The 12,544-nt window shown below is 40.7% G+C and overlaps 1 non-coding gene and 1 pseudogene across 1 annotated transcript; one reads left to right on the top strand and one right to left on the bottom strand.

Annotated features, from left to right (window-relative positions):
• Positions 1–1,023: 1,023 nt before the first annotated feature.
• LOC136319313 (keratin, type II cytoskeletal 8 pseudogene) lies at positions 1,024–11,173 on the bottom strand (annotated as a pseudogene).
• Positions 4,643–4,791, top strand: LOC136321140 (small nucleolar RNA SNORA62/SNORA6 family). The gene has a single exon (XR_010728433.1). It is a non-coding gene; the product is annotated as a small nucleolar RNA SNORA62/SNORA6 family (small nucleolar RNA).
• Positions 11,174–12,544: the final 1,371 nt, after the last annotated feature.

Below are 12,544 nucleotides of genomic sequence, written 5' to 3' on the forward strand. Positions count from 1 at the left end.
CAAGAGGAATATTTCATAATGAGAAAGAGTTAATCAAGGAAAAAATAAAAGAAAATGTACTATAATTTTTTTTTTGTCTTACAATTTTCCCTTCTAAATATCTTTATTATGTAGGCTTGTTAATCTTAGTGATAATAAGCATATATGTTTTCTAGGCATAAATGAAGATTAGCAGTGGGTGTTTAAATTGTTTTTAGTTATAACTGATGCAAAATTATAGCTAAGGTTTCCATTTTTACAGGCTTTATTTGAAATTTGATGGAACATTTCTGATTAGTAATAAGATATATTAGCATTTGTGTGCAAATAGAAAATATTTTAATTTAATTTAATTTTTAAGAAGAGAGTAACAGGCAGGAAGAAAGAGGGGAAGAAGAGAGATGAGAAGCATCAACTTGTAGTTGTGTCACTTTAGTTGTTTATTGATTGCTTTTCATACATGCCTTGACTGGGAGTGCTCCATCCCTTGCTCATGCCAGTAACCTTGGGCTCAAGTCAGCAACCTTGGGTTTCCAGCCAGCTACCTTGGACTCTAGCCATTGACCTTGGGATCATGTTGGTGATCCTGCACTTAAACTGACAATCTCACACTCAAGCTGGTGACCTTGGGATTTTGAACCAGGACCTTCAGTGTCCAGGCCAATGCTCAATCCACTGCACTACCACTGGTCAGGCTTAACTTTTTAAATTACCCAACTGGCTTATACATATAAAATAAATATTGGGATATAGGAGAAAATTTGAACATTAAAACATAATGATAATTAACATTTTAGTATGCTTCTTAAATAATTTATTCCATATTAATTTTTCTTTTGGGGTTGGCAGAGCCAGCTGAAACTATATTTTGGGAAAAACAACAATACTTGATTTGGCTTTTAGTTAGGGACATGGGTAAGAGGCAGCCCCCAGTCAGTAAACTGCCCACCCCAAGGGTGAGCTCAGGTGGGACTCCTAAGCTGTCTGTTCCCTGCACACTTCTTTCCCACAGGCTCGTAAGACAGGAGGGACTGCAGTAGTCATTCACTTGGGCAGGATATCAGATGACTGAGATACCAGCTTCCTGTCATGGGTCTCAATCTTCTTCACAACCACTGTCATGGAGGATCTGGTGCTGGTGTAGCTGAAAAAGCCAGTGCCCCACACCCCCCAGAGCCCATGTTGGCCTGGAAACCCAGGCTGTAGTTGAGGTTTGGGCTCAGCCCGCCTTAGTAGCCACTGGTGGTCTTGATATGGATATTCATGTTCTGCATCGGAGCCTCCAGCTAGCTTGCCTCACCCTCCAGCAGCTTACAGTAGGTGGCAATCTCCATGTCCAGGGCTAGCTTGACATTCACGATCTCCTGGTACTCATGTAGCTGCTGAGCCCTGTCCTGCTTGTTAGTTCTCAGAATGGCTTCCAGCTCAGCCACCTTGGCCTGAGCATTGTTGATGGCCAGCTCCACACTGTTTGACATCACGATGGCAGCCTGAATGGCATTTGAGGCCCTTGATCTCAGCCTAGGTTTGGCTTATGTTCTGGTTCATCTCAAGAATCTGTCTTTGTGTGATGCAGGTCATCCTTGTGCTTCCCAGCCGACATCTGCAGCTCCTCACAATTGATCTGGTACATGGTCTCGGCCTTGGCCACAATGCAGTTGTCAATCTCCTTGGACTGGGTCTTGACCTCGGTAATGAGGGCCAGGAGTGGCTGTTGTCCATGGACAGCACCACAACTGTGTGGAGATCTGGGAGTGCAGCTCACAAATCTCCTCTTCATGAAGCTGCCTGTAGAAGCTGATCCCCTTGGTCAGCCCTTCCAGGCAGGACTCCAGTTTTACCTTGCATCTACCTTGTAAGCTTCATCTGCATCCTTCTTGATGAGGACAGAATCATTCTCCATCTCTGTGTGCTTGTTGATCTCATCATCCTACTTATTCCTCTGGTCCTCCACCAGCCTCTGCACGTTGCCGAGCTCTGCCTCCTGCCTCAGTTTCTTCTGGGACAGTGTATCTAGCTGCCACTGAAGGTTGTTGATGTAGCTCTTGAACATGTTGTCCATGTTACTGCGAGCCGTCTTCTGCTGCTGCAGGAGGTTTCACTTGGTCTCCAGAACCTTATTCTGCTGCTCCAGGCTCCATACCTCATTGATGAAGGAAGCAAACTTGTTGAAGCTCTTGATCTTCTCTTGGTTGTGCATAGCCTCTAGCTTCAGGGGATCAGCACGCTTTGGTTCTCTTGGATAGCTGTGATGCTGTGCCCTATAGTCCCAGCCCCATGGAAATCCCCAGCCAGATTCATATTAGCATCTAGGCCAACCAGGTAGTCACTGCCCAACCGGGCAAAGGAGCTGATATGTATTGGGCCTACTTGAGGAGGAGCCGCTGCTGAAGGCCTGGGGGGTTTCTGGGTCACCCTTTCTTTTTTAATTGAAAATTTTAATTTTTAAGTTTTTGTGTTGACATGACTTCAAGTGTCCCATGCAATGTAAAATCCTCTACACCCTTGTGGTGGAGGCTGCAGTCAAGGCGAGGAGACTAAATCAGAAGAGTAGATTTGAGGAGACAAAAAGCTGCTTTTCTATATTTAATTATAGTTTTTTAGAGAAAAATGGAGAGAGAGAGACAAGAACATCAATATGTTCCTGTATATGTCCTGATTGGGCTTGAACTGGCAATCTCTGTGCTTTGGGACTATTTTCTAACCAACTGAGCTGTCTGGCCAGGTCTAATTTTTTAAAACTTAGATTAAACAATATGGTAGAAACAATTTGGAATTTTGTTTTTATAAGTTAATATTATAAGCATATCTTTTGTAATTTGCTCTCTTTACAAATAAGAATTTAATGGATAAAAATATTTTAGCTATTCTAAATTCTTATTAACTTTGCTTTTCAAAGGATTTAAAATTTTTTTCTAGGTATACAGTTATATAATCAACAAATTCCATCTTTTTATTTGAGTTCAGTGCTTGAGAACTGAAGTGTGGTATAGTAAAAATAATGATGAAACAGTAATTCTGGCATTGATGTTATTCCCATTATTTAGATGTGTGATCCTCAACACATCTCTTTAATAATTTTACATTTTCCTCTTATTTCTGTTGCACATCACACTGCATTGTCTAGAGAAGAAGCCCAGGCAGGTTGGTATAGTTGAATGAAGACCACAAGTTGGCAGTGAGAGAGAACAAGGAGAGAGAAAGCGGATCTGGAGTAGGAAGGGCCTTAAATGTTATGTTAACAATTTTGGATTTTATTCTGTAGAAATAAATTGAGACATGAAAAATAAAATCCAACCCTTACTTTATACTATTCAGTCTATATGAATTATAAAGTAGATATGAAAGGCATATGTGTAATATACTTAGAAGAATTGAAAGACCTCAATATATGGAAGAATTAAAAATATATATAAAAAGCATAATCCAGAAATTCTTATCAAACAAATGTTAATTGAATGCTTACTGAGCCAGGCCACTTCTCTGTGTACTTGTGATGCATCAGTGGACAGAACAGAAAAGACAAAAATCCTTCCCCTTTATGAGATTTTATGTTCTTAGAGTTTACAAAAATAAACACAATACATCATAAATTAGACAATATGTAAGAAGGTAAAGAGGGCTGTCGTCTTCTGTATCATTCATTCTACAAGACTCAGTCCTTATTGTCTTTGGTGTTCTATCATTCTCCTTCCCTTAATGCAGTTCCCTGGCTACAAATACCATGTATACACTAATTGTTCACACATTTTTGTTTCTGGCCCGGAATTCCAGGCCTATATATCTAGTTGCCTACATTACAACTTCACTTATATACTAAAAACTAAACTCCTGATTTTATCTACCAAACCTACTCCACCCAGTTTTCCTCCATTCAACTGATATCTATTCCACCTATCAGTTGCTCATAATTTGGCTCCCTGTTGAAAATTTGGTTTCATTTCCTGTTATATTTCCCATCTTTATTAGACTTCTTTTTATACTTCTTAACAAAGTAGTAGACTCCCACTGAAGGACCTTGGCATTGGCCTCTGCCTTCCCCCAGTTATCCACATGGGGAACTTCCTCACCTTTTCGAAATCTTTGCTCAAATGCTATTTTCTTAATATAACTCATGCTGACTTTACTATGCAACTTTCTAGCCATTGTTTATTATTGTCTGGATTCATTATTTCCTTATGGTTTTAATTGGTGATATTTTAATTCTTCTCTGTTTATTGACTGGAATACTTTTATAAAAAAGAGTGGTCCCAGCCCTGGCCGGTTGGCTCAGCAGTAGAGTGTCGGCCTGGCGTGAGGGAGACCCGGGTTCGATTCCCGGCCAGGGCACATAGGAGAAGTGCCCATTTGCTTCTCCACCCCCTCCTTCCTATCTGTCTCTCTCTTCCCGTCCCGCAGCCAAGGCTCCATTGGAGCAAAGATGGCCCGGGCACTGGGGATGGCTCCTTGGCCTCTGCCCCAGGCGCTAGAGTGGCTCTGGTCGCAACAGAGCGAAGCCCTGGAGCGGCAGAGCATCGCCCCTTGGTGGGCAGAGCGTCTCCCCTGGTGGGCATGCCCGGTGGATCCCGGTCGGGCGCATGTGGGAGTCTGTCTGACTGTCTCTCCCCGTTTCCAGCTTCAGAAAAATACAAAAAAAAAAAAAGAAAAAAAAAAAAGAGTGGTCCCTGCACACTATTAAAGCTCAGGGGAGGCCAGTCTTGGCCAGTGAACATCTAAGTGTCGGAAGTGTGCTACATTGATGGCAGGACTTTTGCTAGCACCAGTAGAGCTTGCCTCTGTGACTGGAGTTTGATAGTACTCTCTGCCACATTCAGAAAAAAAAAAAAGAGTGGTCCATCAATTATTTGGTTATTCTGAGTTACGATTATACAACAGAGGTGGGATAAATAAATGCTTGGTTCTTTTTGTGAGAAAGACTATTGATTGAATGCTTTTAATGATTACAGGATCATTCGTGTTTTCTATCAATCCTCTTCCAAATTATATTCTAATTTGTTATGAATTTATTTCTCCATTAATTTTTAAACCCATAAGCTAAAAATTTATAGTCACTATAAATATTATTAAAATATTTTAAGTAAATAGTATGACCAAGCAAAAGGGAGTCAATAGAAAGGAACCTTAAGGGTGATCTTGAAACTGGAAAATATAACAGAGTTTGTTCTGCCTGTCACCAATTCAGAGACAGAGATTGAATCTTTATGGGTGCTTTATTCAGATGGCCAGCAATCTGGGGAGATGGGGTTACATTCTCAAATCATCTCAACTCCCTTTCCCAGCCAGCCTTTTTATAGGGGAAAGAAAAACTATATAAGGGTTTTGAGATTTCAAAGGAGAGTTAATCAGATCATAGTCAAACTTAATTTGATCATAGTCAGTTTTGTCCTTGGAATACTTCTTATAGTCCCCTGGAACACAACCGTGGGTCATTCGCAGATCTCATTAAGTTATGTAGGCCTGTTCAGGTATTCCAGATCCTGGAACAAAGTTTTTACTTGCATTAACCATTCTGCCACTGACCATAACCAAAACCACCATTATTCAAGCTAAAATTTTAACTCTTGAGTTCCTCCTATCAATCTGATTATTCCTAACTGGGGAAGTCATGATGAGTAGTTGCTCCCCAGGCTAATAATTTATTTAGTGAAAGATTTTAAGTCAGCTTTTGTGCACCTAGGTTAATACACTTTTGAAATGCCAAAAGTAATACCCCTGGAAGGGGATATTAAGCCTCAAGGGAGCACATGATCTTGTTAGTTGTTCTGTAATCCAACCCCATCTTGCTTTCTTCCACCTCCATGTGTGTTTCCTCCTTAATTTTATAGTTTTGAATTTTTATAAATTTATTTGAACCAAGCAGACAACAATAGCTGGGAAGCAAAATCTCAAGGAATTGAGAAAATGCTCTAGAGAATGCCAGTTTTGCAGTTTATTTGTACGTTAGAATGAAAGGAGGAGGCATGAAAAGGATTACATGAAATTCATTGTTGGTAGATTGGCTAAATAGGAGAAAACAAAGCAGGGAAATCTCTGAGACTGGATAAAGAGTAAAATGAAGTAACAGATACTTCTTTGACTTTAGTGGGTATAGAACAGTTAACAATGAACATTTATAGCACATAGAGTTGGTATTTGAAACTGTGCCCTGAGGGGTCTGGACAAAGGAGATTACTCTGACATTCTGAAGGTACACTATTTTAGCTGTGACAATAGACAGGCACAGGTAAGGTAGAGATTGACCTTTGTCAAGGAAAAGACTGGCCTAGGACATGACCACTCATCATGACTTGCTTTTAGTTTGAAAGTTTTCATTTGGCCCTGGCCGGTTGGCTCAGCGGTAGAGCGTCGGCCTAGCGTGCGGAGGACCCGGGTTCGATTCCCGGCCAGGGCACACAGGAGAAGCGCCCATTTGCTTCTCCGCCCCTCCGCCGCGCCTTCCTCTCTGTCTCTCTCTTCCCTTCCCGCAGCCAAGGCTCCATTGGAGCAAAGATGGCCCGGGCGCTGGGGATGGCTCTGTGGCCTCTGCCTCAGGCGCTAGAGTGGCTCTGGTCGCAACATGGCGATGCCCAGGATGGGCAGAGCATCGCTCCCTGGTAGGCAGATCGTCGCCCCTGGTGGGCGTGCCGGGTGGATCCCGGTCAGGCGCATGTGGGAGTCTGTCTGACTGTCTCTCCCTGTTTCCAGCTTCAGAAAAATGAAAAAAAAAAAAAAAAAGAAAGAAAGTTTTCATTTCAGATGACCTTATTTAGGTCTGATTTCTTTATTTTATTTTATTTTTTATTTATTCATTTTAGAGAGGAGAGAGAAAGAGAGAGGACAGAGAGACAGGGGGGAGGAGCTGGAAGCATCAACTCCCATATGTGCCTTGACCAGGCAAGCCCAGGGTTTCGAACCAGCGACCTCAGCATTTCCAGGTCGATGCTTTATCCACTGCGCCACCACAGGTCAGGCCTAGGTCTGATTTCTTAAGGGCCTCCATGCAGGCCTTCCTAGCTTGTCAGGTTTAGTAAGTGACCCCTTTCTTGTCCACACTTGTTTAAACCATTTTTATTTTGATCTCTTTTAAAGTAGCCAGAGAGTATCCTAATAAATAAAATATTATAAATTAATTCATTTTAAGACTGTCCTTATTTATCTGAGATCACTTACAAAGTTGGTATGTGACCGCTAAATGTCTCTGTTAAAACATAAAACATTTAGTCTAGGGATCCATTAGAAAAAAAAAAATTAAACTCAAGTGCTAATTACATTTCACTGCTCATCAGCTAATCTACATATATATATATTTATTAAATTTTATTTAGAAAATTAAATTTAACAGGGTGACCTTGATCAATAGGTTTTAGGTAAACATTTCCATAGCATTTGAACTGTTGATTATGTTGTGTACCCATCACCCAAAGTCAAATTATTTTCTGTCACGTTATATTTGTCCCTCTTTACCCCCTGCCCCTCACTCTGCCTCCCTCAGTAACTACTTCACTTTTATCTATATCTATGTCCATGAGTCTCAATTTTATATCTAAATGTGTGAAATCATACAATTCTTAGTTTTTAATGATTTACTTATTTCTCTCAATATGCTTATATCTTAATGCATTCTGAGATAGTTTATTATATTGAAACCTTGGAATTCAAATGCAGTTACTTTATTTTTATTTTTTTCCTTTTTTTGGATTTATTGGGGTAATAACTGGCTAACAAAATGAATAGGTTTCAGATGCACAATTCCACAACACATCATCTGTACACTAAAAAAAAATACAACAATTAAAAAAATTTTATTTAGACAATTAATTTAAACGGGGTGACATTGATAAATTAGAGTACATAGATTCAGAGAAAACATCTGCAGATCATTTTGACATTTGATTATGTTGTACACCCATTAGCCAAAGTCAAATTGTCCTCAGTCACCTTTTTATTTGGTTTTCTTTATGCCCCTCTCCTCCCTCCCTCTTTCTCTCCTCCCTCCCCCTCCTCCTGGTAACCACTGCACTCTTATCCGTGTCCATGAGTCTCAATTTTGTGTCTCACCCATGTATAGAATCATACAGTTCTTAGTTTTTCTGATTTACTTATTTCACTCAGTATAATGTTATCAAGGTCCATCCGTGTGGTTGTAAATGATCCTATGTCATCATTTCTTATGGCTGAGTAGTATTCCATAGTATATATATATATGTACCACATCTTCTTTATCCAATCATCTATTGAAAGGCTTTTTGGTTGTTTCTATGTCTTGGCCACTGTGAACAATGCTGCAATGAACATGGGGCTGCATGTATCTTTACATACCAATGTCTTTGAGTTTTGGGAGTATATTATACCCAGTAGAGGGATTGCTGGGTTGCTGGGTCATAAGGTAGTTCTATTTTCAGTTTTTTGAGGAACTACCATACTTTCTTCCATAATGGTTGTACTACTTTACATTCCTACCAAAAGTAAATAAGGGTTCCTTTTTCTCCACAGCCTCGCCAACACTTGTTTTTACGTGTCTTGTTCATAAAAGCTAATCTAAAAGGTGTGAAGTGGTACCTTGTTATAGTTTTGATTTGCATTTCTCTAATAGTGAAGATGAGCATATTTTTATATATCTATTGGCCATTTGTATTTCTTTCTGGGAGAAGTGTCCCATTTTTTTATTGGATTGTTTGCTTGTTTTCTGTTGAGTTTTGTGAGTTCTTTGTATATTTTGGATATTAGACCCTTATCCAAGCTGTTGTTTGAAAATATCATCTCCCATTTAGTTGGCTGTTTGTTTTGTTGTCAGTTTCTTTTGTTATGCAAAAGCTTCTTAGTCTGATGTAGTCCCATTCATTTATCTTTGCTTTCACTTCCCTTGCCTTTGGAGTCTAATTCATAAAATGTTCTTTATGGCCAAGGTCCATGAATATAGTACCTATGTTTTCTTCTATGTAATTTATTCAGGCTTGTCCATTTTTTTTTTTTTACAGGGACAGAGAGAGAGTCAGAGAGAGGGATAGATAGGGACAGACAGACAGGAACAGAGAGAGATGAGAAGCATCAATCATCAGTTTTTTGTTGGAACTCCTTAGTTGTTCATTGATTGCTTTCTCATATGTGCCTTGACCATGGGCCTTCAGCAGACCGAGTAACCCCTTGCTCAAGCCAGTGACCTTGGGTCCAAGCTGGTGAGCTTTTTTTGCTCAAGCCAGATGAGCCCGTGCTCAAGTTGGCGACCTTGGGGTCTCGAACCTGGGTCCTGCCGCATCCCAGTTTGATGCTCTATCCACTGTGCCACTGCCTGGTCAAGCCTATGTAATTTATTGTTTCATATCTTATATTTAGGTCTTTGATCCATTTTGAATTAATTTCGGTTCAAACTGTAGTCGAGTTTCAATCTTTTGCACGTGGCTTTCCAGTTTTCCCAGCATCATTTATGGAAGAGGCTTTCTATTCTCCATTGTGTGTTTTTGGCTCCTTTATCAAAGATGATTTGATCATATATATATGTGGTTTTATTTCTGGGCTGTGATTTTATTTCTATTCTGTTCCATTTGTCTGAGTGTCTATTTTTCTGCTAATACCATGCTGTTTTGATTATCATGGCTCTATAATATAATTTGAAGTCAGGTATTGTAATACCCCCAGCTTCGTTCTTTTTCCTTAGGATTACCTTGGCTATTCGGGGTTTTTTATGGTTCCATATAAACCTTATGATTTTTTGTTCCATTTCTTTAAAAAATGACATTGGAATTTTGATGGGAATTGCATTAAATTTGTATATTGTTTTGGGTAATATGGTCATTTTAACTATATTTATTCTTCCTACCCTAGAACAAGGAATATTTTTCATTTCATTTATCTTTTTTGATTTCCTTTAACAATGCTTTGTAGTTTTCATTATATAGGTTCTTTATATCTTTGTTATGTTTATTCTTAGTGTATGGCCAGTAGCCACAGCTACATTATAGCTGCCTGGCCTGTGCAGGTTCACATTTGATTCGGACAGATGCTAATGAAACAACAAAGCCAAGAACTGGTGGGCCATTACCTTTTTAATCCTAGCTCGCACTCAGCAGGTGAGAAATACACACAGTGGGAAAACACTTCCTTTTCCATTCAGGACTCCCAAAGCTACTGACTTATCTCAGTTTCCTAGAGTCAAAGGTTTCTACCTCACTAGCCTTATTCACCTCTGTTACCCATCTCCTTCTCTCTGCACAAACTCTGCACAAACTGGCTTCTCCTTCAGCACTCTGCCATCTTGGCTGCTTCCCTTTGCAATGCTAATTTCAGGAACTGAGAGAGAGCAAGCCCCTGGTCGTCTGTCTCATTTTATAGTGAAGAAATCAAAACCTTTAAGTCAATATACAAATAAGGAAGTCTCTGATACAAAGTCAATTATCTGAGGCATAAATGGGATTCCTTGTAATAGTGCACCACCTCAAATCATACAACAGTCAAGGGTGTGGCGAAAAGCTTAGTTTTGAAAAGATCTTACTTAGTATATATTAAAAGGGCAGGAAAGGCTTAGTCTTAAAACTAAGTCTTAGGCTATAAGGAAGGACCTTGCCTGCTTTCAGCCTGTCCCCCACACCCAATGCAAACTGTAAGCGAGCTAACATATACATCATATTTGCAAACTTATTTGACCCACATTCCACCCCTTTTGCTCACTTTGCAATCCACAATCCACACCAAAGACATTCCTAAGCAAGGAATTAGGCATAGCACATGAATTACAACAACATGAAAAATCATAGAATTTCAACTATTACAAAGATACACTTCACCAGTCTCTGAGCACTTTGCCAAAAGTGCAAAATATCCTCGGACTTAACCTCATGAAAAGCTTCCCGGGGTAGGAGGAGGGCCTTTAGCAAAGCTGCCCCTCACCCTCATCAGGGTATTTTACATTGTCTGAAATCTGTAAGTCCATCTAACAAAGGAGCCAGTGCCCACTCCAGTCATAGTCCAGGAATCAGTCCATGCACATGGGGCCTCAGCCCCTCTCCCCCATTCCTGCCATCCTGGCAGGTCTTACACTGTCCCAAGGAGGAGCATGTGGCAATGGCAGTTAGCATTTCCATCTCTGCTCCAGAAAGCATGATGGCATCCACCGTTATCTCCCAAAATCGCAGACCTACAGGGGCATAATTGGTATTCCCTGCTGCTGGGCTCTTACCTTCTGGAGACTGGATTGCAACTCCAGCCCGATTCTCTTCATCCTCCAGAGAGGAACTGAAAATACCAGCTCATGCTGCTGGGTGTGAGCCTGGGGCTGCTGCCACCTTCTGCTCTGCGGGCCTTGCAGACCCAGCCCTAGCACCAGCCTCCAGCCACTGCTAGCTCTCCACAATGTCCAGGGCAATCTGCAACTCATGAACCTGTGATTCCTTCTCCAGTGGCTGCTCCATATCCAAGTGAATCTCATGAACCTGATCAGCCTCCTCCGGTGCTTGCTCCAGTTCCAGGGTCAGCATCTCTTTCTCCTGTGCTTGCTCCAGCTCCTTCTGCTGCTCGGTTTTCAGGTCCCGGGCAGCCTCTTCCCTAGAGTTCTCAGTTTTCTCATGCATGGCTGTAAAAGTCAGCCAGCCTATGGTCCCCAAAAGAACAACCATGGGAACCATAACAGCAACCAGTCCTCTACTCCACTGCTCAAAGGTGGTGGTGGAGCCATACCAAATTGACCTGAATCCTGTTACAGACTATGCCACATGTCAAGCCAGTAGCCATGGCCACCATCACAGCCGCCTGGCCCTGCAGGTTTGCATTTGATTTGGACAGACGGTAATGAACAACAGAACCAAGAACTAGTGGGCCATTACCTTTAATCTTAGCTTGCACCTTGGGGGCAAAAAATACACACAGTGGGAAAACACTTCCCTTTTATTCAGGGCTCCCAAAGCCACTGACTCATTGAGTTTTCCTAGGATCAAAGATTTCTACCTCACTGGTCTTATTCACCTCTGTTTCCCATCTCCTTCTCTCTGCACACACTGGCTTCTCCTTCAGCACTCCACCATCTTGGCTGCTTCTCCTTGCAATGCTAATTTCAGGAACTGAGAGAGAAAGCCGCTGGTTTATTTTATTTTATAGTGTAGAAATTAAAGCCTTTAAGCCAACACACAAATAATGCTTATTTGATAAATAAGGCTTATTTGATAAATCCTATTTATCTGAGGCATAAATAGGATTCCTCATAAGAGTGCACCACCCCACATCATGCAACAGTCAAGGGTGTGGGGAAATGCTTAATGTTGAGAGAATCTTAGTATTAAAAGGGTGGGAACTAAGTATTAAAGTCTTAAAACTTAGCCTTAGGCTATAATGACTGCCGGCTTACAGCCTGTTTCCCACACCCAATGCAAACTATAAGCGAGCAAGCATATATCATATTTACAAACTTATTTGACTGACAGTGTATAAGAAAGCAATATACTTCTGTATATTAATTTTGTATCCTACAATCTTACTGTATTGGTTTATTGTTTCTAATAGTCTTTTTGTGGCATCTTTGGGGTTTTTGATGTACAGGATAATATCATCTGCAAAAGTGAAACTTTTACTTCTTCTTTCCCAATACGATTACCTTTAA

The sequence above is a fragment of the Saccopteryx bilineata genome, chromosome 1, assembly GCF_036850765.1.
Source record: "Saccopteryx bilineata isolate mSacBil1 chromosome 1, mSacBil1_pri_phased_curated, whole genome shotgun sequence".
Classification (NCBI taxonomy): Eukaryota; Metazoa; Chordata; class Mammalia; order Chiroptera; family Emballonuridae; genus Saccopteryx; species Saccopteryx bilineata.